General features: G+C 61.6%; 1 protein-coding gene across 6 annotated transcripts in view; it reads left to right on the forward strand.

Moving 5' to 3' along the window:
• Window positions 1–1115: 1115 nt before the first annotated feature.
• TIAM1 (TIAM Rac1 associated GEF 1) overlaps window positions 1116–25444 on the forward strand; it is a 153273-nt gene continuing 128944 nt past the window's right edge. Inside the window, exon 1 of one of the 6 annotated variants that reach the window (XM_045852403.1) lies at window positions 1116–1202. The gene's annotated coding sequence lies outside the window, so the exon portion shown is untranslated. Of the gene's footprint in view, window positions 1203–12863; window positions 12919–25444 lie in introns of those variants that run through there. The other 5 variants (XM_045852405.1, XM_045852406.1, XM_045852400.1 and 2 more) reach the window with 5 other exon arrangements.

Consider the following 25444-nt stretch of genomic DNA (forward strand, 5'->3'; position numbering starts at 1 on the left):
GGTTGGTATTAACCGGGAAGTCCACAGCTCTGAAGGTGCGGGGGCAGAGCTTTCTTTGGAGCCTCTACGGTCAGTGCCCAGTTTCTGTGTGCCTCACTACCTCGTGAAAGGTCAACGGCCAATGGCCAACGTCGTTTCTGGATTTTACAGAAGAAACTAGGTCTGTGTGAGTCTTTCCAGGCTCACAATTCTGCCTAGTAGGTGAATGTGAGGCCGGAGCCCCTCGCTAAGATTTCAAGTTAACGTGGCTGGGCAGGTGAGTCCAGTTCACGCGCTGGGCAGGGGGAAGGGTTGGGCTCCGGGACGCTGGTTAAGGCCACCGCACCCTACCTGGAGCCTGGCTGGCGCCAACATCCCGCAGCAGCCACGGGGAGGAAGTAGTTTCTTCTCGTAAAAAAGTTCTCGTCAGCCTTAGAGCCAGGCACACGCCTCCAAGCCGGACCACGTGTCCTAGGTACAGCGTTGGCTGTTCCCCTCCCCCGACCCCTTTCCCTTCCCCTGCCGTCTGCCTTAGGTGGCAGGAAAACCCTTTACCTCCGACCAATCCCACCGATGCCGAGCCGCGAGCGCGCGCGCGCCAACTCGAGCCCCTTCTCTGTGCGTCATTGGCCACCTCCACCTATGAAGGGTGACAGGCAGTTTCGCGGACCTATTGCGGCAGGAGGCGGAGGCCACTCGGCCCACCCAGAGCCGCTTTGTTAGGGGCTCCGTCGCTGTTCCCCAACAGCCGTGCCTTCTTGGCCGACCCCAGGGGTCCCCAGGCCGCGCCGCGGGAGCTGCGTGGGAAGGCAGCCCAGGGCCGCGTGGCACGGCATCCTTCCGGCTGCGCACCGAGGCCGGGATGCAGCGGGGTACCCAGCGTGCTCCTGTTGTCAGTCTCCAGTCCAACTCCGAACGCCCCGCTCCTGTATCCACGGTCGTTGATTGGCCGGCAGGAGGCGGAGCGATCGTCAGGCAGACCAATTGGAGGCCGGTTTCCCACGCGCTCCTTGGGCCCCGCCCCAGAGGCCGCCCGCGGAGGCGCTCTGCCGGCTCTCATTGGCCGACCGCGAGTGCCGGAGCGCGGCCGGGCGGAGCAGCGCCGCCGCCGTCGGGCTCGCAGCTCTGCAGCGCAGCGGTCGCCTCAGTCCCCGCAGCCCCGGGATTCCGGCGTTCCCTCATCATTCCGTCCCAGTCGTGGAGACCCGGGACGAGCGTCGCGGGTGAGTATCGCGGGCCTGGGAGCTCGGGCCGGCTGGCCGGAGCCACCCCGAGGGCCGCGGGGAGGATGCCCGAGCTACTGTGCTCCTGACGGGCACGTCCCGACCCCCGTCTCCCGCACACCGGGGCTCCCGGCGGGTCCTAGCTCCCCCCGATTGTGCTCTGTTGGTATTGTTTTCGTGTTCGCAAACTCGGGAGGCGGGGAGACAGCTCTCGCTCGAACCTTAAGGAGGGAGACAAGCGAGCGGCGTCCAGGTGCCCGGCGCCGAATGGAAGTGACAGCGTCCGGGCGTTGGCATTCGGTCTTCCTGGCGGCGGGAGGTCAGCGCTGACTTGCCGCGGCGGCCGCGGCACTTTGTATTTGTCGGCTGATTTTTATCAACTTCGGGGAGGGCGTGCGTGTGCCTGCGTGTGGCTGTGTGTGTCTCCGTCCCCGACCTGGGCACCTCCAGGCCCGGGGTTTCGGCGACGCGGACTGGGCGCTCACCTTGGCGATCGGTGCCCTGCTCGGGGCCGGACCCACGGGGAGGAGAGCGGGGGTCGGCACGCTGGGCCAAAAACCCGCGGCCGATCGGGGAGTGGGGGGGCGTTTAAAGCGGCATTTTGCAGGCGAGCAGACAATGACTGGCCTGGGTGCGGGGTCCAGAGGTCTGTGCGTGGGGTACCCGCGCACGACCGCGGGCCGGGCCGCTGGGATGCTGCCGCGCCGCTCGCAGCCCTCCCGGGGACCCGCGTGGGGCCCGCTTTTGTTTACAGACCTCGCCATTGGGCGAGAGCTGCGCCCTGTGCTCCCCGGGCCTGCCGCTGCCGCGCGCCCCTCCGAGCCAGGAGAAGTTGGTGCGTGCTGTCAGGTGATGCCCCCTCCCCCGGCCTCCTGGAGAAATGCTGCAGGGAAAGACGCCCTGGAGGCGCCTTTGCTTCCAGTCCCCGCCGCCGACGGCGCCCCCCAGCCCCTGGCGCCCAGAGGCGCCGCGTCCGGGCCAGGGTCCTTCTCAGATGGGCGGCCGTCGGGGCGCTGACCGAGCCACGCTCCCTTCCCTTCCAATAGCGTCCTCTATCTAGCCTTGCCCCCCGTCAGCCCACGTTGATCCGAGCCTGCCCTTTTCTGCGTGCTGGCAGGTCTTGAAGGACGCGTGTGAGCCCTTCAGGATGCCCACCAATCCGTGTTGCTTCGGTGGTACCCACGCGGCCCGCGGAGCAGCTGCGGGGCACCCTTGAGTCAGAGCGGGCCGGATCGGGTTACCCACGCGTGCTGACTTGGCATACACTTTGTGTGAGCAGGAGTAGAGGTTGAGAGCCTGGCGCTGAGGTCAAACCAGCCCGGGTTCCAGTGCCTGTGCAGTGCCTCTCGGAGCGGGGCGAGCCGGGACAGCTACTCAGCCCTCCTGCGTCTGCGTCCGAGCCTGGGAGGTGGGGAGGAGCGTTCCCACTGGTGTGTGTGTGTGGGGGGGGGTTGTTAAAATGACAGTATAAATCTCCTGCGTGGGACAGTGCCTGGCACGTGTGAACCGCTGGATCAGTGTGGTTTTCAGAGTGGGGGACTCTTACACAGGACAGCCCGTGTGTCCTTTCCCACAGCTCTCCTCTCCCGGCTCCTGTTTGTTTTAAAAAGCGTGAGGACTCGCATCAGGGCGCGTTTTAATGGCCTCAGGTTTAACTTCGCGGCACTGAACTAATCGCTTCCAGCTTCCTTTCCTGTTTGAATTTCCTTCAGGCTTCAGTTGTTTCTCCTGCCCGTCTTCCCTCTTTCTGAGGCTATGCTGAGGCCCAGGCCTGGGCGGAGGTGGAAACCTGGCCAGGTGGGACGGAGCCAATGGCCGCTGTGCGGAGTCATTAGTGCCCGGATGGAGGGAAGTTCGAACAAAGAGATACCTGGCTTTGGCGGGGAGGGAACACTGCCTGATAGCAGGGGAATGTGAGCTGGTAACTCGCTAGTTTCTAGAATGTGCTCTTTGTGCACCATGGCAAAGAGCTCCTCCCGGGAGATGTCTCTGGGTGTAAACACGGAAGTTGCCAAGTAATTATCACCGGGGTGGGGAGCAGCAGCCCTCGGGAGCGAGCTGGGGCGGCTGGGACGGTGGGAGAGGACTGGTCGCGATGGACAGCTTCAGGCGCTGTCGGCGTGTGTGACTGGTCTCTCTGCTCCACCAGCTGATTTTCTGTAGGCAAAGAAAGAGTCAGTTGCATACAGAAAAGACCCAAACAAGAAAAACTCCTTAACGTGACCAGATAAATCGTTTAGAAAGGATCCTCTCAGGCTAGCCTACAGAATAAGATGTTACTGAAAAGAAAACGCTTCTGTTCCGGCACCCTTTGCCAGGTGGGGCAAACGGTGGCCCTGGGTCCCGTAACCCAGCTTTGCGTGCAGACCTCAGGCCTTCGCCTGCCGAGACAAGCGCTCGGACAAACCCGCAGACAGAACTCGGACTGGGCGCCGGCCCCGCAGTCTGCACAGTGGGATGGACTCCCACTGGTGCCCCTCCACCCCCGTGTTCCCGGACCTGCTGGTCACCCTGGTGGCGAGGGCCTGCAGCCAGCGGTGAGGCGGTGGGTGTGGATAAACTTGTGACCAGTTTTGAGTTCCCGCACTTGCTTTGGGAATCCTCTTGCCCTTGGGGACGGGAGGTGGCTCTGCCCCCTGCTGCTGTCTGGGGAACAGGTCGTTCGGGGCTCAGACTTGAAAGGGGCACATGGGGAGGAAATCTCATTAGCTGACAGTTTAACTCCATCTGAAGCTCATCCAGAGAGCTGGAACAAAAGCTTGTCCCCTGCAGATCCGTCTTCCAGTTCCCCTCCCCTCCCTTCCCCTCCCTTCCCCTCCCCTCTGAACCTGGAGGAAAAGGCAGTCCTGGGTCTGTCCCCTCCCCCACCCCGCCAGATTCCTGCGGCGCCCCCCACCCCAGCCCCAGGCATTCTGGAGCCCGGGGCAGTGAGTGATTCCCAGAAAGTTGCTGGGGGTCTGTGCTCCACCCCAGCAGCAAGGAGCTTACTGTCCTGGGGAGAAGCACTTGGTGCTGCTGCGAGGGACCAGCTTGGGGCTTCCAGCCTCTGGCATAGACGTCAGCGAGGACCTGGCTTCCGCCCGGCTGAGGCCAGGAGGTTACAGCCTCGCTCCGAGTCCTGGGGGCTCCTGACCCTGCAGGTTGAGGCTTTGGTTAGGAGAGACCGTATTTTTTGCGTCACCAGCCATTTGGATTCCTGTATCTAAAACACCGTTTCCACTGGTGTGTGGAGTGTCTGTACGCAGAAGGATACATTTTCCATTCTAAATTAGCCAATTACAGGCCGGCAGAAGGAACGCCTGCCTGAGTGCGCTTGGTAGGATACTAATGTGGGTGTAATAATCTATAGTTTTAATGTGAGCATTTCACCTAAAGTATCACATGGTGTGCGTGAGCGTGATCCCGTCACGGTGCAGAATGACACACTTGTGATTTTGTCATAAAGGGGTTTGTCGTCAGAGAGGGGCGTTCCTGGTGCTGGACCGGCAGGTAGACTGGTGTTGCCAAGGGCGGCTCTGCCGCACGCCCCCCCCCCGCAGGACCGGAAAGAATGATTCACGACGCCCCCAGCAAGACGTTCCTGTTTTTTTCACAATTTCAAACTTCAGGTCCTGTCATCTCTTCGAGTTCAGTTTTACGTAAATAATAGCTCCTGTGTTAAAAAAAACACCGCTCATCTGTGTAGGCCGAATCACTTCTTAAGGATTTAAAAAAAATTATTAAATAAAGGAGGTACTCGAAAATAAAGCCGTGCTCAGCCAGGCACAGAGTGTTTTGAAAACGAAACAATGCGCCAGTGTAAAAGGGTACAAGATATTAATAGTTAGGCGGCGGCTGCCTTCCACCCCCTCCCCGACCTCCTGCGCCTCCTCCCGCGCTCCCGCGGCGGGAGCCGCGCGCTGTTCCGGGCCGCGGGGCCCCGGGGGGAACTTCATCCGGGCCCGGACTGGGGCCCTGCAGAGGTCTTGCCTGTGCTTGGGTGAGACCCTTCTAGGAGACCTTGGCGTTGTCCCTGGCTGGGCTTGGCGCACCGCAAGTGGGGATCTCGCTGACAGGCTGGCACAAGTGGGGGCCGCAGCCCTGGGGCGCCGTGGGTGCGAGCCGCCCGCCCGCCTGGCTGCGCGCGCTCCGAGGGTGCCAGACAAAGAGCGGTGATTCAGCCAGGAGCTCGGTGGGAGGCAGCTTCTTCCGCCGGCGCGTCCCGGGCTCCGCGTGGGCCAGGGCCTCAGCGGCTCCGTGCTGCCGCAAGCGGTCCGTCCCCCGGGGCGCATGAGGGTGCGCTTGAGTGGGCAGGTCCCCGCAGTTTTGAGATCCCCAGCAAAACTGAAGTGTGGGAGGCAGGCCACTGCGAGTTTTCCTGGGGTCTCTTTGAATTCGTGGAGGAGGGATAAAAAGGAGGGAAGGGTGTTTGGTTTAAAAACTAGAAAGACACACCTGTGTTATTTCACTCCGGCCCCGCCCCCTGAGGCTGAAAGGCTGTGTATACAGGTTTGGGAGGAAATGGGGCTGGGAAGGCCGTGGCCTGGGTTCCCAGACTGCGCGTGGGAGGGCGAGGAGTGGATTGGCCACGAGGCTGTGGGACTCAGTGGCTTTCCCTTAAAGATGCCACTGAGCTCTGTTCTCTGTGGCCGCGGGGGAGGCGCCGTCCTGCAGACGGAAGCGGCTCTGCAGGCCGCCTCCAGCCCAGCGCGCTCCGGCGGTGCCTCCGTGAGGCCAGGCGCTGCTGACCTTGGACACAGGGCTCTCCAGCCCCTGGGCCTGGCTTCCTTGGCCTTCCGCAGAGCTGATAAGGGCCCTGCCCTCTGCTGGGCTGATAAGGGGCCTGAGAAGCCACCAGGCCAGCACCGTGGAAACGTGGGGACCGGATTTTCCCTCAGCGCTCTTCAGAAGAGGGTGGGGGTGGCCTGGGGTCTGCAGTGGGGGCCAGGGGCCCCTGAGGAGGGGGAGGAGGTCGGCTTCGCCTCCCCTCTCTCCTGCCAGGCTGGGGCCCTCTCTGGCTTCGGTGGGGGGTGACTTTCCAGCCTGGCCATCTCAGAGCTTCTTCAGATCCCGGGGACAAGATCTCTTTTGACCCAGCTGCACCCCTGGGTTCGGGGAGGAGTGCTCGGCTACCACGGGCAGAGGACAGTTCCGGCAGGGAGAGTCGGGAGCTGGGCCTTGCTCACAGGTGCCCGCTCGCTGCCGGGGCTTCTGGGGCTGTGTGTCAGAGGCCCAGCGCCGGCCGGCCGGCCCCCAGTGCTGGCCTGCCATGGCCCCCGCTGCAGGGTTCTCCTGGCCCAGCACACGTGGGATGTGCCGGCCTCTGTCCTTTCGGTGGAACGGGCGTCTCCGTCTCCTCCCGGGGCACGAGGGTCTCTCAGGACCCAGAGGGCAGGGAGGGCCGGCTCCTCAGGGTGTGGTGGCCCTGCCGCAGGGCCGAGAACCTCAGCCTTCCCAGACCTGAGAGGCCCAGCCCTCTGGGACCTGGGACACTCCGGGTCACTCACGCCGGTCGTCTGGTGTCAGATTAGAGCCACCACCCGACCCCAAGGGTCGGAGTCGTCACCCAGTGACCGGGCAGGGCGGCCCTTTCCCACCACGCACACTGCTGGCCCTGTTGGGGGCGGGGAGCAGCCTCCCCTGCACCCGGGGGCTGGAAGGCCTGTGACCTGGGGCCATCGGGTGGGGACAGTGCTGTGGGCCCTTTCTTGCCTGGAACGACCTTTGGATCCCAAGGTGACTGGGGATGTCCCATTGCTCTCCCTCGAGGAACTCTGACCTTGTGGTGAGGGTTCTTACTGACTGCCCAGCCCGCATGAGCGGAGGGCAGGGGCTTTGCCCCGTCTCCCCGAGGACCCGTCTCCCCAAGGACCCGACGGGCGGCCCCAAGCCGCCTGCACACGGAGGCCGCCCTGGGCTGTGACACTGCGGTCGGTTCTGCTGCGGTGCACTCGTCACAGCTTCCCTCGGTGACCGCGGTGTCCACTTGAAAGTTTTCCGGGACACAAGTTATGTCCTTATTTCATGCTGATTTGGATTTTATTTATTTTTGGAGAGAGGGGAAGGGAGGGAGAAAGAGAGGGGGAGAAACATCCATCCGTTGCCTCTCGTGTGCCCCGCAACGGGGACCCGGCTCCCCGCAGCCCTGGCGTGTGCCCCGCCTGGGGATCGAGTCCAGGACTTCCCGACCGACCCCTTGCTTCGTGGGGCGCTGCAGAGCCACGCCGGCCAGGGCTCACGAGGGTGTTCAGCTCAAGGAAAGCCAGGTTTGACCGGACGCTGCAGACGGCGTGCGCGTGCGGGAACGGTGCCAGGCCGTGGGGGAAGCCGGGACGGAGCGCCGGCCCGCAGCAGGAGGGGCCCCCGCGTTGCTCCCCGGACCCCCACCCTGGTCCCTTTCTGCAGCCAGCCGTCCGTGGTCTCTGCCTCTCAGAACGAGACGCGGGCCCCTCCCTGGGTGCGCCCTCCCGTTACGCGTGGTGACTCCGCTTCCTCGTTGCCCTCACCGCCGTCCTGTGCCCTCTGGCCTTCGGATGGTCACCTTCACAGCTCACACCCTGATGGTTCTGACCGGCACATCACTCACCTGCACCTCTAGTTTCGTTCCCTGCCTGGCGTCCCAGTGTCCCCTGCCTCAGATGAGCAAGCAGGTCTCCGCCTAGCTTCCTCTCAACTCCCTGCCTCCCTGCCCCCCCCCCCCCCCCGCCCCGCCAGGGCCCTCGGGGCTGGGACGGCTCTGCTCTGTTCTGATGGGGCGGTTCAGTCTGCGTCTTCAGTTGAGTGCGTGACGGCGTCATTAAGATGTAATCCACACACCTCCCGACTTAGGCCCTCACCGCGCCCGAGGCAACAGCTTTCGGTCCGTTTGCAGGTTTTGTACCTCGCACCCTGGTCAGCTTTAGAACAGCTTCATCGTCCCCAAGAGAAGGACCCTCACTGCCTACCCTGCTGCCGCCTCTGGGAACTGCTAGTCTGGTTATTTCCTGTTTCTACCGATGCCCCTAGCTTGGCCTTTCCGTGTGAGTGGAACGGTCTGGCCGTGGCCCTTGGCGACCGTCTCCTCTCCCTGAGCACCGCGTTCTCCAGCGTCTCCAGCGTCTCCAGGGGGCGGCGCTCCGCTCCTTTTTGCTGCCGAGTTGTGGTTCATCGCATGGGTATATACCGTGTTGTGTTTATTCATGTATCGGCCTGTGGATGTTTGGGTCGGCTCCACCCTTGGGCTGTTGGGAATAGTCACTGCTCTGAACATTCATTCGCAAATATTTGCTTAAACATTTGTTTGAGTATTTGTTGAGGTTCTTTTCGGCGTATACCTAGGAGTCAGACGCTGGGTCGTGTGGAGCTGCCGGACTGTGCTCTGAGTGGCCACCCGTGCGACCTGGGGGCCAGCAGCAGCGCCCGAGGGGCCGCTGTCCCCGCGTCTGTCCCTTGGAGTCCAGCCCCCCGGTGGGAGAAGAGGCCGTGGCTGCTTGTGGTTCCCGCGTGCGTCTCCCTGGGAGGCGTGGGAGACACCCCCGGGAGACGGCGACGTGGGGCAGCCTTCCGGGTGCTCCGTGGCTGGTTGTGTGTCGTCTCCTCTGGAGAGACGCCTGTTCAGCCCTTTGCCCATTTTTGGATTGTTTTGTCTGTTTCCTGCATTGCGAGGTTCTCTGTGCATCCTGGGCACGAGTCCCTCGTGGGCGTGTGCCCTGCAGGCGTTTCTCCAGTCCGTGGGTCACCTGTTCACGTCCCTGACGGTGCCCCTCGCACGTCCTTTGCCCTTGAAAAGCGGCGGCCGGTGAAGCTGGCTGCTCAGCCGAGTCTGTCGGTGCTCCGCGGCAGGCGGCACCCAGGTTTGTGCTTCCTGCGCCAGTTCTCCGGGCGTGGCTTCGTGAAGTCCGTGGGTTGAGAAAGGGGGCACTGGAAACACTTTATTTTAAAGCTGACTTCACATTAAAAAAAGCAGTACTTTATTTATTTAAAGAGCTGTGTGAATGGCTCAGTGATTCATTTGTCAGAGCTCCTGAGGGAAATATTTGCAAGGTAATTTGGAGGTGAAGTCTCTCGGGACCAGCTTTGGGGTGTTGCTGTTTCGTTGGCACACAGGTCCGTGACTGGGGGCAGTTTTCCCGGCCAGCCGGGGGACGTGGGCAGCGACTGTGGACGTCGGGTGTCCCGCTGGGGAGGCCGTGGTTGGTGGAGGCCGGGGGTGTGGCCGTCGCCCTGCCCCGCACAGGCCGGTCCCCGGACAGAGGGTGAGTGGAGCCATCGCCAGTGACGCCGAGGGGGACCGTCCTGTGCTCAGAGGGCACGCTCACCGCTGGAGGGCACCGCCCGCGTGTCTTCGCAGAGGGGAGCCGTTTCTGGTTCCTTGTCCTGCAGCGAGCGCGTCAGGCCGGTCAGCAGCCGGAGGCTGCCGGTCATTCCGGTCACTTGAAATATTTGGTTGTTACTAAGCCACATAAAGCATCTTTTAGGACAGGACGTTTTCAAAAACTGGGCAGCACTTTCAGGGGCCTTGGGCTTCTCTGCCTGGGCAGTGCCGCCCCCCCCAGGGGGGGTCAGTGTTAACTGCCAGGAGAGCTCGTCCTCGGCCCGCATGGCTGCCGCGGTGAGTGTCGTGGGTGAGAGGTGCTCGCGGGCTGGCCGTGGCCGTGGCCGTGGTGCCGCCGCTCTGCGGAGCTGGTTCGCCGAGAGTTAAACGTCTTCCCAGGGACGCGCTGCCAGTTCAGTGCGGGGCCCACTGTGACATTTGAGGAAAGTTTCATGAACGTTGGGATAATTATCTCATCTTGAAATCCATGTGATTAGACATTAACATTTCAATTCTACAATTATATCCATTGAACTTTAACATTTCGTTGTAATTAAAAAAATTGAAACCTCATAACTATGGTTTTCACGTAACCGAACAATTTAAGAATCTAATTATTTAAAAATCGATTTACAGAATTTACCCTGTGGGTTTTTTTTTTCCTTTTTCCCCACCTGTGACAGTTAATCACTTACCTGGGGACTGACCCTGCCTGCAGCCTTGGTTCGTGAGCCGCGCACGGCTGTGGCAGACTGTTCAGGTGACCGTAAAGAGGGTTGTGGGGGCTCGCGGAGTGATGCCAGCTCCCTCCAGTGACCGTTTCTCCAGGAGATGGGGTCCGGGTCCCGCGGGCCGTGCTTGTGAAAGTTGCAGGGCAGCAGTAGGGATTTGGAGTCTCTGGCCAAGGAGTGGAGACGAAGTGAATGGCCATTCTTTCTCTGTTTTAGTTACAAGACTTTTGTTTTTAGAGAGGTAGGGGAAGGAAGCGAGAAAGAGGGAGAGCAGCATCGATCCGTGGCCTCTTGAGCGCTCCTGGGCCGGGGACCGAGCCCCCAACTGGCATGTGCCCTGACTGGGAGTCGAACCTGCTGGCTTTTCACTTTGGGGGTCGACGCGCACCCCACCGGCCACCCGGCCAGGGCTGAAGGGCCCGTTCTTGGCAGCAGATTTGGTGATGCAGCTTCTTGGAGTGGGAGAGCCCACGAGAGCCGCGCCCGGCCGGCGCTGGGCCGAGACGGCAGCCGTGAGTCGGGCCGTGTTTGCGTGGTTCCGGGCGCCTGGAGTGCGCAGCGCACGCTCTGTGTCTCCCAATCCGTCGAGGGACTTGGGCTTTTGGGTCTGAAACTTGGCCCCCCGGAGAGGTTGTCTGGGGTCCAGGCGGCTGTTCTGTCCCTCGAAGGGGCTGTGAGAGAGAGGGGTCGGGCGGTTCGGAGACCATGAGGGTCCCTCCCTCCAGCCACACGCGGCCATCAGATGGTCTGCGGCCGCCCTGCCCCGTGGCGGCCACCGGCCCTGGAAAAGCAGCTCGTCTGAGCTGGGACGGCCTGCCCGCGGAACAGCGGAGCAGACGGACCACAGACACTTGGGAGGAGGAGAGGCGCATAGTTCAACAATGGTACGGTGAAACAGTACGCGTGACACACCAGGTTGAATAAAGTGGGTTATTAAATGTGACTTGACCTTTTAACGTCTGCGAAATGCAGCTACCGGAAGATTTTAAGTTTTGTTTTTGTTGGCTGCTCTGGCCCCGGGATCGACTGTCCGCTGGTTCTCCTGGGATGACCGCCGGAGGGGTGAACCGTCTCTTGCTTGTTTCAGGAACCCCAACTCCGACAGGCTCCCCCAGGCGCATCTGAGACCAGGACGCGGGAGGGCCGGCCGGCGGGAAGGTGAGTGGCGGCTCCCGCAGCGCGAGCTTTCCCGACAGCGCCCTGGAGGGACAGGAGTTTTCTCTGCAGTAGAACGCACCGGGGCAGGTTCATCCCATCAAGTGGCTGGGGCATCGGTGCAGCACCTGTTAGCGCTGCCTGGTTAACTCGGTGGAGGTCACGGCTGATGTGAGGGGACAAGCAAACTCTTTTCCTAAACACTGTTACATCTATCAGGTGCACAGGTTCAAGGTCACGACTACCTTGAACCTTATGGCTTAACATGAGTCATGAACTAACGTACATGGTATGTGCTCTGACTGGGAATCGAACCCGCAACCTTTCCGTTTGTGGGATGCCGCCTGACCCACTAAGCCACATGGGTCAGGATAGTGATCTGAAAATTTTACATGGAAATCCCGGAAATGTAACAATTCATACACTTTACATTGTGCACGGTTCTGAGTGGCAGGATGAAACCTTGCATGTCCTGCTCTGTCCCACCCGGGACCTGGACCGCCCCTTGTCTGGCGTTTCCACGCTGTGGGCACTGCACCCACTAGTCCCCGGGTAGGTTGGGGGTCAGATGCCCTGTCGGGTGTCACAGAGCTGGTGGTCACTGACCCTTAGTTCAGTTAGTTGTGACCCCAAAGCCATTCACAAAACTCACCATGCTGTGTTGTTAGACGGCTCTGTTTCACTAGCCGTCGTTGCTGTGAGCCCCCTGCCGCGTCTGTCCATGAATTACACTGTGTCAGAGGGGTGTATGTTTGGGGTTCAGTGCTGTCTTGTGTCTGGCGTCGCCGGGGCCTGGAACGACCCCCCAGACGTGGGGGAACGGATGACCCATCACGCCATGTGCACCGCCTGCTGCCGGTGTCACGCAGGCCCCCCTCGCCTGGTGGCTGGTTGGTTCCTCGGTGGATCCGGGGGACCCGAGACCTGGTTTCGTCTCTCCAACTCCTGTGGTGTGGGGCACGGCATGCCCACTCAGGCCGTGTCTGCGGATTCAGTCAGTGGCCCGTGAAAAAGCAGATCATTCTCGTTCCCTCTCCCCTGCGCTCCTTCCCCCCTCTCCCCGATTTCTGTTTCCTTCACTGCCTCCCTCCGTCTCCTCCCACATGTCCTTCCTGCTGAGGAGTGGGCCTTGCGGAGAAGCCCTGAAGGACGAGTGCTCAGCTGGCCCCGTACCTGCTTTCCCAGGGGAGGCTTTCTCAGCCAAGTGCCACTTTATTTTCACTTCGGCCCCTCCCCGGGCAGCCCTGGGCGGTGGCCCTCCCCTCCCCCCTCCCTCCTCTCCCCTCCCCCGCAGGCTGGCTCGTGCAGACCTGCCTCGGGCGAGGGCGGGCCGGGCCGGAGCTGGGCACACACTCCGAGCCTCCGCGGGGGTGACTGGCCGTGGCCCAGGGTGGAGCGCCTGCCACACGCCCACACGGGCCAGGTTTTGCCGGAAACAGTCCCAACGGGGAAGGGGCAGGAAACCCTGGTAACGCACTCTGGGGGCAACGGGGAACATGGAGGCGGGCCCAGCCCGAGGCCGCAGAGGATGCGGGGAAACACGAAGGGCGGCGGGAAGGTGAGGCAGGCCCTGCGGGTCGCCGTCCGCCTGGACACGCGCAGGCCGCCATCTGGAGGGAAGGTGGCCGCGGCTGTGGCTCTGCAGGGCGGCCGGCAGCGTGTGGCTGGCCCGGAGCCCGTGCTGAGTCCTGGTGCTTGGGCTGGGAGGTCAGGAGCGATGGTTTGTTTTTCCAGCCCCTGAATTAATTAGGAAGGCAGCCAGCCCCGCGCCCTGCTCGGGAGGCTCGGCCTTCCAGGTGAGCAGGCACAAAGCAGCGTCCCCCTCTGCAGCCATGTGACGCGCTCACGTCGCTGGCTCTGCATCCCGAGGGCGGCCGGGGCCCGGACCTTGGAGGTGGGTCCTGGGGTTGGAAGTGCGCCGACCAGCCTGCGGGCTGGCTGCCTGCTCAGGGCGGCCTGGCCGGAGCCTTGCTTCCGAGTGGGAGCCCATGGGGGCCACGCTGGCAGTCCGTCCAGGGCCACCCCCCGTACAAGATCTCGGGGGGGGGGGAGCGGGAGCTCAGCCTCCAGGGCCCCGGGGTCGTGCTGGGAGACCGGGCGGCCCGAGGGGGAGGCCAGGGCTGGGAGCTGGATGGGTCTCTGTTCCCGGCTCCGCGGGCATGCTCACCGGCTCATCCTCACCCTCTCCTCTGTGAAATGCGCAGTGACGCTGGAGAGGTGTGCAGCACAGAGGCCTTTGCCTGGAGTGGCCGTGACTCGTCCGTCACGCAAGCGTAGGTCGGGCCAGGTTGCTGGGAGTGCTAGGTGGTGCGGTCAGGGCCTCGGGGCACGGACAGGACGGCCGCTGCACGAGTGACGCTGGCAGGGAGTGATGGGACCCCCGCAGCGGAGGGAGGAGAGTGAGGCCGCCAGGGCCGCTGGAGGGGTGTCCTGTCTTTCCCGCCAGAGCACCCTGCTGGTCTCCCTGGATGCTTGCCTGCTCGCCTGGGAGGGGTGGGACTGGAGAGGGGCGGGGACTGGAGAGGGGCGGGGCGCTCGCCTGGGAGGGGTGGGGCCGGAGAGGGGCGGGGCTGGAGAGGGCCTCCCAGGAGCTGGAGGGGAGCGACGCCTCAGGGGCAGGGTCTGGGCGCTAAGTTCCAAATACAGGTTTGCCCGCCTGCCACTCTGCGGGTGGGGAGGGAGGATGCTGGGGAGAAGGGGGTGCTGGGGGTGACCTGTTTTGCTGCCTTGGCTTCCTTCTGGCCTGGACAGGGCAGGTGGTCTTGACCCGTGAGGTCCTGAACGGCGCGAGAGGAGTGGCAGATGCTTTTAAGGTGCTCAGGGGAAGGAACCTCCATCCTAGGACTGTCAGGCCGCAGGGTTATCATTCCGGTGGGAGGGGGGCATTCCCTGGGCCCTCACAGGCCAGAGGCGTTGGCTGTCTCTGTAGTGGCTTTGTGGGCGATGTTCAAGGGTCTTCTTTAAGCAGAAATGGAAAGACTGTAGCCAGAAAAAGAAATGAGAAAGGAAAAAACTCACAGGCAAATCTGAGTATTTAATGGATACAGCAAATCAGACCTTTGACAAGCTGCTACAAAGATCAGAAGACAAGTTTCCAACTGGAATATTAGAACTGGAGTGCGTGGCTGGGAGGCGCACAGCACAGGAGGGTCTACAGCGCGACGTCAGTGACAGAGAGCTCGGAGGGGGAATGAAAAGGTCGTCCTTGTAGAGGTACGTTTGAGCAATCACGTATCAGCTTAAAATAGGCTCTCAGAGATCTGGGATGGGATACATAAACCTACGGTAACCACAATCCCAAAACCTGCAAAAGATACTCAAAGCATACAGCGAAAGAAGCCCAAACAAAACACTCCAGCGAAGCAGTGAAGCAAAGGGAAGAGAACAAGAGAAGTAACGAGCAGGACTGTAAAAACGACCGAAACAATGAGCAAACTGGGGACGAGAAGACACCTCTCAGTTGCTCCTTCCAGCGTCAGTGGGTGTGCGCTCCTGTGAAACCGTCCGGTGGCTGAATGAGTCAGGGGTCACAGCCCATCTAGACGCCGTGCCCAAGAGACTCGCTTCGAAGCAGAAGACACACACGGACCGAAAGTGAGGGGTGGAAAGAGATATTCCACACAAGTAAGAATGGAAAGAAAGCTGGGGTAGCAACACTGACATCGTCCAAAACAGGCCTTAAGCAGAACACGTGAAAAAGACACAGAGGAACATCGCGGAACTGAAAAGGGGTCGGTCCAAGAAGAAGACATAACGGTTGTGAGTTCCTGTGTGCCCAGCGTGGGGCTACCTAAGCAAATAGAGTGACCACTAGTGGACGTGAAGGGAGAAGCCCACAGTCACGCAGGACTGGTAGGGGGCTTTAATGCCCATTCACGGCATTGGGCAGCACGTTCACACAGAACATTGGGAGAAAATAATGGCCTTGAATGTCCGCGTAGATCAGCTCGACCGCATTGACGTTTGTAGAACATTTCATCCCCAGCCTGCAGGATACACATCTCCCCCAAGGGCACGGGGAACATTCTCTAGGACAGGCTGTGAGGGCATGGTGCAGGCCCGTCCGTTCAAGAGGACTGAAGTCACGTCCAGCATCTTTTCTGGCCGTGGTGGCAGGAGACTAGAACTCAGCCCCAGGAGGAAAACCGGGAGAAACAGAAACTCCAGACAGATGGAGGCTGAGCAGCCTGCGACCCCCTGGCCAGTGTTACGAAGAGGAGAGTGAAACCTGCCCTGAACAAAAGTGAAAATGAAAACACAATGTTTCTAACTTGATGGAATGCATCAAGATCAGTGTCTATAGCTATACAGCCTACCTCAAGAAACAAGGAAATCTCAAGCAGTATTTAAGTCTATACCCAAAAGAACTAGGAAAAGAAAAACAAAACCCAAAGCAAACAGAACTAAGAAAATGGTTAAGATCAGAGTGGAATTAAAATAGAAGTGAAAAAAATAGGAAAAAATCAATCCATGAAACTAAGAGCTCGTCCTTTGAAAAGACAAGCGAAGTTGCCAAACTCCGAGCTGACACCTAGAAAAAAGAGGGAGAGCCCAGATGAATGAAACCACAGATGAAGGAAGTTACAACCCACATCACAGGACTGAAGAGTCGTTAAAGAATACTACGGCAATTGTATGCCAACAGTTCAACCATCTAGACGAAATGGATGCGTTTCTGGGAGACAGAACCAGGAAGAAATACAAAATCAAATCGAAATCATCACTGTCAGTGCGATTGAAGCAGTAATCAACAAAACTTCCAAAAAATGAAAGTCCAGGACCAGCTGGCTTCACAGAATTCCACTAAATAGTCTAAGAAGGATCTGTCGTAAGCAGTTCCAGAAAAGGGAGGAGGAAGGAACACTTCCAAACTCCTCCTGAGAAAGCAGCATCGCCCCGCTAGGAAGATCCGACGAAGACAGACACTAAAGACGTCAAGAAAGAGAACATTACAGGCCAGTGCGCTCGATGACCATGGATGCAGAGACCCCCACGGAATGTCAGCAGACCGCGTCCAACGGCTCAATGAAAGGGTCACACACCACGACCACGTGGGATCGGTGCCCAGGGATCTATGCGAGGGCAGCTCAACGCCCCCAAATCAGGCAGTGCCATACGTCACGTCACAGAAAGAATAAAAACCCCGCGACCATCTCAATAGATGCGGAAAAAGCACTTGACAGAATTCAGCATCCCCTTGTGATTAAGAGCTCTCAGCAAAGTGGGCAGAAGGAATCTTATCGCAACATGATGAAGGCCATGTGACGGGCCCACAGCTGACGTCGTGCGCGGCGGTGAGAGGCGGCTAGCTTTTCCTCCAAGCTCCGGAACGAGATAAGGAAGCCCGCTCTCCCCGCTTCTGTTCAACACGGTACGGGAAGTCCTAGCCACAGCGGTCAGATGGAACAAAGACACAGAAGAAAGGAAAACATCCAGGTCACAAAGGAAGAATTACAATGTTCAGTATTTGCAGGTGACGAGACACTGGATATTGAAAACCCAAACACTCCACCAAAAAACTGTCAGAACTAGCAAGTGAGTTCAGCGGAGTTGCAGGACGTAGAATCAGTGTGTGTGTGTGTGTGTGTGTGTGTGTGTGTGTTGGGAGGGGAGTGGCTTATGGCTGTTTACATGGAAACCCAAACCAGTAGCAGTCATTAATAAGTGTGGTTTGCCTACTCTCAGCTGTGACCCTGCGCTTGCCCAGCCCGTGTAAGATCTGAGACGTGTGTGTTCACCCGTGTGAGCCACCAGCAGGAGAAAGTCGGAAAACGTCCCCGTGTGCACTCGCCGCACAGACCACGGACTGCCCAGGAGTGAGTGTGGTGAGCAGGTGACGGACACCTGCACTCTGAAGACCGGCAGGCGCTGGAGGTGGACGTGAAAGAAGACACAGATGAGGGGAAGGACATGCTCACGGAGTGGAAAGATCGGTACCGTCACAACAGCCTTCCTACGCAAAGCAGCGTGCGGAGAGGACTGCCAGTGGGGTTCTTCTTGGAATTAGAACCGCTAGCCCTGAAATTCCCCAACTAGTTCAGTTGGAAAATGGGCCGCCCCTCCTCCTGGCCGGGCCTCCGCGTCCTGCTTTCTGCCGCCTGGGTCTGGCTGGTCGAGGTGATGGGTGCGGAGTGACGTCTCTCGGGGGCTCGGTCTGGGTTTCCCTCGTGGCGAGGGACGTTGGGGGCCTTCTCCCGTGTTTGCTGTCGGTATGGACACAAGTGTCCAGACCGGCGTGCCCTCCCGCTGTCCCCTCCTGCTGTCCCCTCGCCCTCCGTCAGTGTCATCGCGGTCTGCCCCGGACTGCCGGGTTCCACTGTGTCCCACCAGCCTCGTCGCCAGCAGGTTCGGGGGTGCAGCCGACCCGGGGGTGCATTGCAGACTCCTCCGGTGGGCCGTGGGATCGGTGGCGACTCCCAGCAGCCGCGGGTCTTCTCGGGAGAGCCGTGGCCGTGGGGGTTGCACAGACCTGCGGGCGTGTCTGTCTCTCCCGGGAGGACCTGGGGTGGTTACTCAGAGGAAGGAGCCGGCCGGGGGCCAGCGATGGCCAGAGGGTCGTGGGCCGCCTGCCTGACAGGTGTGACTATGTAACTGGGACCCTCCCACGAATTCGATGTCTACGTGGAAAAATGGTGTTGTGGATGAGCGTCCTCTTCTCCCCCGCGTGGCCTCCTAAATTTCCTGGTTTTTGGAATCCAGAGGACGTTCTTATGGGAACAGTGTTACCGGGGTGACTGTTTCCCAGGTTACCCCTGGCGGCCAGGGAACCCACGCGTCGACTCCCGGGGCCAGCAGGTGTGTGGCGGGGCCAGACCGATGGCGTGCGCCCTGGCGCCGCCCGGTCCCCTGACTGGGACGTGGGGCCCGCCCCGTCGTGCCCACGGCCCCTGCTCCACACCCTGGGGCTGAGGCCGGCGGGCGCACGCTGGTGCCGAGAAGAGGCAGCACAGCGCTCACCGAGCGTGCTGGCTTCGTGAGCCACGCACTCGGAAGCTTGCGGTAACGTGAGTTTACTCCCCTTCCCTTTCCGCCGCGGGGAGTTCACACTCGGCAGTCTTGCTGCACCCCTACCTGGCCCTGGGGGAGGAGCCTCGCCTCTTCCAGCTTCCGCCCGCCGGCAGTCCCTGGCTTGTGGCCACCTCACGCCACCTCCGAGTCTTGGCCCCCGTTCCCTCTCCTTTTCTTGGTGTGTCTCTCTCCCATCTCAGATCCCCTCTGCATCCGTCTTACTAGGGTGTGTGTGACTGCATCTTGGCTAGACCCTTAACCCGACCACATCTTTCATTTCCTAAGGGACCATTTATAGATTCTGGGCTGTAGGGTGTGCGGATCTTTTTGGGAGACACTGTTTAGCCTGCCACCGTGAGGAGTAATAATAACAGCCTTCCCCGCCCGTGTTTTTGTGTGACAGACCGACCATCTGTGGCCACGCGGTGGGGCAGGCGGCGGTCACGCTTCAGGCCCTCCCCTCCGAGTGTCTCAGCCCCCGGCCCGGTGGCTGGCGCAGGACGGACGCCTGGCGCGGCCTCGTTTGATTTCCGCCAGTTTTCTGCTGCGCCATCCTGATGCTCCTCTGGTTTCCTTCCCGCACCCTTTACCCGCCCTTCCTTCTCTGTGCCCTGGGCGGGCTTGGAAGTGTGGGCGCCGACGGGCGGTGCCTGGGATCAGGCGCCCTGGTGAGGCGGGAGGAAGTGTTGCCAACTGGTGTGTTAACCCCACTTTGGTGATTACCCCCTTCCGGAGCCCCTGGGGGTTTCTGCGCCGGCGCCCTGGGGCCAGCCGAGACCCCTCCCGAGACAAACCAGCGTCTTTCCGGCATCTCCTGAGGGCGTTCTTCGCCTGCCCAAGGAGTCTTTCCTCGGACCAGTGGCTGTGACGGGGAGCCTGGCACCCCTGTTTCCTAAGTCACTCGCTCCACGACGCTCAGACCACCTCCAGGTCCGTTCGGTGGGATCCCCGGCGTGGCTGCCTGGACACCAGGGTGATTCCACAAGCTTGTGTTTCCCGGTGCCTGGCTTGTGCCTCAGCCGAGGGACTGGCCAGATGGACCCCTCGGCCGCCTGGGTGGAGCTGGAATGAAGCACCGATGCCGGCCCTGGCTGCCGGCGCTGGGTGGGCATCAGATCCCCCGGAGGGCTGGAGACCTCGGGCCCCTAGTCCAGACTGCAGCAGGTCGGGGGAGGGCGAGACTTGGGTGCTGACGCTGCGGGTGCAGGAGCCGTGCTTAGAGAGCCACTGTGTGTGGGGGGGGGAGCGGGGGGGTCACGGAGGACGGAGCACCTGCCCGACCTCGGGGTCAGAAAGGCTCCACAGGGCGGCTTTCTCCAGTTGACCTTGGACAGGCTGGTTGGGCTTTCACAGATAAGCAGGAGTGTGGGGGGGTTGGGGCCGGGAAGGGGATTGGGGCCGTGGAGGGCGGCCTGCAGCTGGGCGGTGAGGAGAGGGGGCGGGTGGGGGGGCAGAGTGTTGGAGGGGTGTTGGGCCAGGGCCAGGGGCTTGGGTTCCTGTGAGTCTGGTCCCCAGGGAGCGCCGTGCGAACCAGGCCGGGCCCTTCTGCGAGCTTGAAGCTGTGCTTGCCTGTGCGGCAGGGAGGAGGCGGCGGCTCGGGAGTGGGGTGACTGGCTCTGTCTCGCTTCGCCCCGTCCCGGCCTCCACCCCGGGCTCCGCTGGAACAACGCAGGCTTTGTCCTGGGGTCCCACCTGCAGGCCTGCGCTCTGCCTGCTCTTCGGCCCTGGGACGGTGGGAGCTCGGACATCAAAGGGCGCGCTTCCTCTCCCTCCACCTTGTCACGGAGCCCTCTGTGGAGCAGCTGTGTTCCCAGCCCTGACCTTGCACTTTTGACCTCGCAGGCTTTAGGGCCCGAGAAGAAAGGACCTGCAGCTGCTGGTTCTGTCCTTCGGCCAGTTTGGCTGGGTAGTTAGTTGCCTTCTCAGCTGAGCGGTTCTTGCTTGTTGTGGTCCTGGGTTTGCATTGCATTGTGGGGCAGACACCTTTGGTTCTCCGGTCGGCGAGTGTGTTCATTTCAGCCCCAGGTCATGGGGAGAGAGACTTGGGAGAGGGGTGGGGGTCAGAGCGGGCTTTGACCCAAAGGGGCTCTTTCCCCCAGAAGCACCCCTCTCTGGGGTGTGTGCGGCCCTGGTGCTGGCCAGCAGGTCTGCCTGGACGTAGGGAAAACAGTCACCACAGCAAGATTCCCACACGAGAGTCAACTTTCAGTTCAGAATGTCACTCTTCCAGTTCTGGTTTCTCAGGGGCTCGTGTGGACGGCGCGGCCCCACCGCTGCAGACCCCGGAAGGAGTGAGCGCTGCTGAGCGTGAGAATTGCGGGGCGCCCTCTTGGGGGTGCGTGGGAGTGATGGGCAGCTGGCACCGTGGTGCTGGGGCGAGCTGGATGTACTGTGGTGGCCGTGCCCCGCACATACGTACATTGAGTCATTATGTTGTACTCCGGGAACTACTACAGTGTAACATTCAGTTGTATCTCAATAAAAAAATGAATGATCTTGCAACAGCTCGCCTTTTGCACGAGACTCCTTTAGCACTGAAACTCGAAAGGAAGTCTCCGTCGTGACGCGGGCAGCGGAGATGGACGCTGACCGAGGTCGACTGGAGCAGCCCCGCCGGACAGCTTGGCCGCCTGGGCTCGCACCCGCCTGCCCTTGGCTGTGAGCAGGCGGCTGTGAGGGCCTCAGTTTCCTCTTCTGTGGAATGGGTGTAATTCAGCTCACCTGTGTCCTGGGGGCCTTGGGAAGAGCCGACGAGCTCCTGTGTGTGTTTGCTGCGTGGTGCATGTGTGTGCATGCTGGAACTCGTGCATGGCACACACTTGCTCATGCTGATCGCACAGACAGCGTCCCAGACTTCAGGAGCGCCGCTGCAGGAGAGTGAGCGCTGAGCCGCACTGCCCCTCCGCGGAGCCTCGGGCCTTCCGGAAAGCCCAGAGCGTCGTCTTTCACATCCAGCCTCGGGAGGTGTCCTCCGGGGCACCCAAGCTTCCTGGTGCTCGGGGAAGGTTCCCTGAGCGGCGCTGGGCCTTGTCCTTAGAATTCCGTCCCGGGAGTTAACACTCCGGTTATGAGCCAGGGGAAGCGCCCAGGTTCTCCGGCTGTGGGTCGCCCGGCCCCGGTCGGCTGGTTCGGGCTGCGGCGGGGACGGAGTGCGGGGCACCTCGGAGGGGCAAGAGGGTCCTGGCACCTGCGCAGTGAGACCAGCTGTCTCCTTTGTGCCCGTCACTGGGACCGCCTCTGTCTGTTCCGGCCAGGTAGTTCCCACGGCCCACGTTCCAAATGGATCCTCCAAGGCGATTGTCTCAAGAACACTTCCCCTCGCCCTAGGAACCAGCGCAAGCCTGGGGGTTTTGTTCTGAAGTTCACTTAATTAGTTATGTTTTTGAGACACCGGGAGAGAAACATCGATTTGTCGTCCCGCTCATTCCCGCAGTCACTGTCTGGCTCTCGCGCGTGCCCGGACCGGGACGGAGCCCCAGCCAGCTGGGCCGCCCACCCTGCCAGGGCCGGGTGTGGGGTTTTACCGGTTCTGGAGGAGCCCCTCTCCGCTCCACCCCTCCTGGGACTTCGGGGGTGAACTTGGGGGTGCACGCGGTCAGTCCCAGGCTGGGATGCTGCAGCCGGGGTTCTTGGGGCTGTTGCACACCGGACGAGCCGGCCTGGGCGACGCGGTGCTGCTGGGATTGGCCGGACTCTCCCGTGCTTGGGCCCTCTGCCAGGCGGGCGGTGCTCCGTAAAGGTCCCCCCCGATCGATTCCAGCGGTCTGAACTAGGTTTTGTCGTCACTGTCCCCTTTACAGACGTGGAAGCTGAGACCCGGGGGGCACCACCTGGGCACAACCTGGCCACGTTGGGGTGGCTGGAGACTGCTGGCAGGGCCCTGGCCAGACGGTCCGGCTGTAGGGACAGAGGTGGTCGTCGCTCTGCTGTGCCGTGCTGCACACCGAATTCCGGACCTCGCTGGAAGGTTCCTCGGAGGCTCTGTGTCTGTCGCGAGGCCCCCTCAGCGGTCAGGACCTCCCGTGTTCCCGCGCTGGGGTTCTTAGGCCTTGGCGTCCTAGGGCCGTCCCGGCAGAGTGCTAGGTGACTCGGACAGCACATGGTTCTCGTCCCGCGGCCGGGGCCGGAAATCCAGCGTCCAGGTGTTGGGAGGGCCCGTCCCCGCTGAAGGCGCCGGGGAAACTGTCCCATCCCCGTCCCAGAGGCAGGGCTGCCGCCATCCTCGGCTTGTCCGGCACCACCCCGCCCTCTGCTTCTGTGCGAGGGCGTCACAGGGCACCCACCGCGCCAGCGTGTCCTCCTCTCGACCCGTTGCACCCACAGGGGCCCAGCTGTGAGATGTAAGCGGTTTCCAGAGCAGTCCCTGGGATGGGGGCTGAGTTGTGCGGGGGTTGGGGGGGGTTAGCCTGTTCACCCTCAGCCATGCAGAGTGTGCCGTGTTTTGCTGTGTGTAATGTGCACTTTCTTTTGTCCAAGTTTTTGAGGGAAAAATAAGGATGCACGTTATACATGGATAGTACTAATTCTGTATCTATATAAATGTTTTAGTTATTTATATTTTTGTGTTGAAAGTACAACTAGAAAGCAATAACGATATCCATATGCAAAATAATGCTCTGGAATACGGTAATCAGGTTTTTTTTTTTTTAAAGATTTAAAAAATTTATTTTAGAGAGGGAAGGGAGGGAGAAAGAGAGAGAGAGAGAGAAACATCAATGTACGGTTGCTGGGGGTCATGGCCTGCAACCCAGGCATGTACCTCTTGACTGAGGGGCCCCTTCCCCCTCCCTGCCGCGTCCTGTGGTCGTCACCCTCCGCGCTGTCCAGGCTCCGACGGCACATCTCTCTGGACGTTTCTGCCCGTGTCTTCCCAGGGGCGGCACACTGACCTAAGACGCTCCGTGGCACTCGCCCACCACCTGACTCCTGCCCGTCCCCTGCCCCCAGCCTGCAGACCTCAACTAGACAAGGGGCCGTGCCCCCGGGGCCCACCCACCCCCGCCTGGCACGATGCCGGCGGTTTTAAATGGTTGAATAAAACAGGGAACTTGCTTTTCTATTAATGGCAGCTGTGGGTACGTGCGCTCCGATTTTGGAAAGGAACAGGGACCTTCCCCCCAAATCGGAAGTCGAGTGGCCACGTCGTCCAGCAGTTCCCGCTTCTGGGGTCTATCCAGGAGCACTGGCAGCGGGGGTTTGAAGGGACATCTGTGCTCCGCGCCCCTGGCAGGGTCGCTCACAGCCGCCGGGGGGTGGGGGTGGGGTGGGGGGTGACGGGAGCAGCTCAGGTGCCCCCTGGTGGGCGGACAAGGACGGGACCTGGCGTGCGTGTGCTGGGGTCTCGCGCAGCTCTGCACAGGAAGGGCGCTCTGACTCGTGGGTGCGCCTGGAGGGCGCCCTGCCAACTGAGCAGGTCGGCCGTGAAGAGGGGAATGCCGTGCGCTCCCTCCGGGCGACTCAAGGTCAGAGACCTGGAGGAGCGCTGTGGCGGCGGGGCGGGGGCGGGGTGGGAGCTGGGTGGGAGGTGGGGGTGCTTGTTGAGTGGGGGCTGCGTTCCAGTGGGCTGCCCTGCCTCAGGTGCACTTGACGTACCTGAGCTGTGCGTTTGCTCAGAAACAGTTAACGTGGTACCTTTTGTGTGCTGTTCGCGCAGTAGAAAAATGGAAGGATGCAAAAAAAAAAAAATGTGAGCATGTGTGCATGTGTGCGTGCGTGCGAGAACGAGCGTGGCCCGGCCGGGGAAGGGGCCTGGTCTGCCGCGGCCGTGATGTTGGCCGGTCCTCGGCGCCCGGTGTCGGTGCCTGTAAAGTGTGCAGAGCCCCAGCGGGTCTTGGCGAGCAGGTGCCCTGACTCCGGCCCCTGGGCCCTCGGAGATCCTCTGTTCTCTCCTTTTCCCCTCGCAGCGTTTTGCCCGCATTCTGAACGGGCTCCTGCCGAGGGGAGTTTCGCCGTCCGCGCCTGAGGGAGGGTTGGAATGTGGCCGTCCCTGGCCTTTCCGTAAGGTCCCTTGCCCGCCGTCTGAGGAGACGCTGCCAGGCAGAGACATGGGGGCAGCCGGGGCTGGACTGCCTGCCTGACCCCCCCACCCCCAGGTTCGCGGAGCCGAGTGTGAAGGGAGCGTGGGGTGCGTCCGCAGTGCACGCAGGGTACAACCAGGAGACGGAGCACAGGCGGTCTGGGCGGGAGCATCTCAGGCAGCGTCCTGCGTGGACCGGACACCCTGTCCCCTGGCGTGCCAGCTCCGCGTCCCCACGCCTGTCTTCTCCGGCTGAGCCTTCTCCTTGGCTCTGCCCGCCTGCCTCCTGAGTGCGGGTGCGGCCCCGGAATTGGGGGTCGGTGGGGTGGAGGCGCTGGGAGGGGGAGGGAAGCGGGGGAGAGGGGGAAGTGGGACTCAGGGCTGCTTCCTGCCTTGGCTGCTCCCTGGTGGCTCCCTGTGGGCCCTCGGGTGTGCGGGCTGGCACTTCCCCTTCCCGGTTCCCTGAGGTGTGTCCTCCAGTGGACTGGTTTGGCGACCCTGTCAGAGGGAGCGCTCTGAGTCATTGCTCCTGTAACCGCATTCCTCGCCGTGACGTTCCCCCCAGCTGAGCAAAAGCTGGACAGCCCGGCGGAACGGGAAGAGGGCAGCGCGGAAACCCAGCCCGAGGCCCACCGTGCCCCCCCCACCCCCCCGCCCCGAGTCTCACTCCCGCTGCGCCCGTCCCACGGCCCGTCCCACGGTGGCGGGAGGAAGAGTGTTCTTCCCACGAACGGGAAGGGGGTTCTTCCTGGTCCCTGGGGCTTCCCCGCCCCGCCGCTTCTGGGACCGGATCCCTGGGGCAGGGAGACTGTGTGTGTGTATGGGGGGGCAGCACGTGAGTCCCGGGGGCACTTGGCATCGGCATGCAGTGGCCGATGTGCACTAGGGTCAAAGCCGCGGGAGACGGCAGACCCCTCGCTCCCCACAAGGCGTCCGAGTCTGCTGGACAGTCTTCGCGGAGCCTGCTGGCGTGCCCCCCAGGCCCGGGCCCCGGCTGGGAGGCAGGTCTCTGCGGTCCCTGCTGCAGCTGCAGACGCGCCCGCCGCCGCCGCCGGGTCTG

Source organism: Phyllostomus hastatus, unplaced genomic scaffold (genome assembly GCF_019186645.2).
Source record: "Phyllostomus hastatus isolate PE091 unplaced genomic scaffold, TTU_PhHast_1.1 phas_contig_948, whole genome shotgun sequence".
NCBI lineage: Eukaryota > Metazoa > Chordata > Mammalia > Chiroptera > Phyllostomidae > Phyllostomus > Phyllostomus hastatus.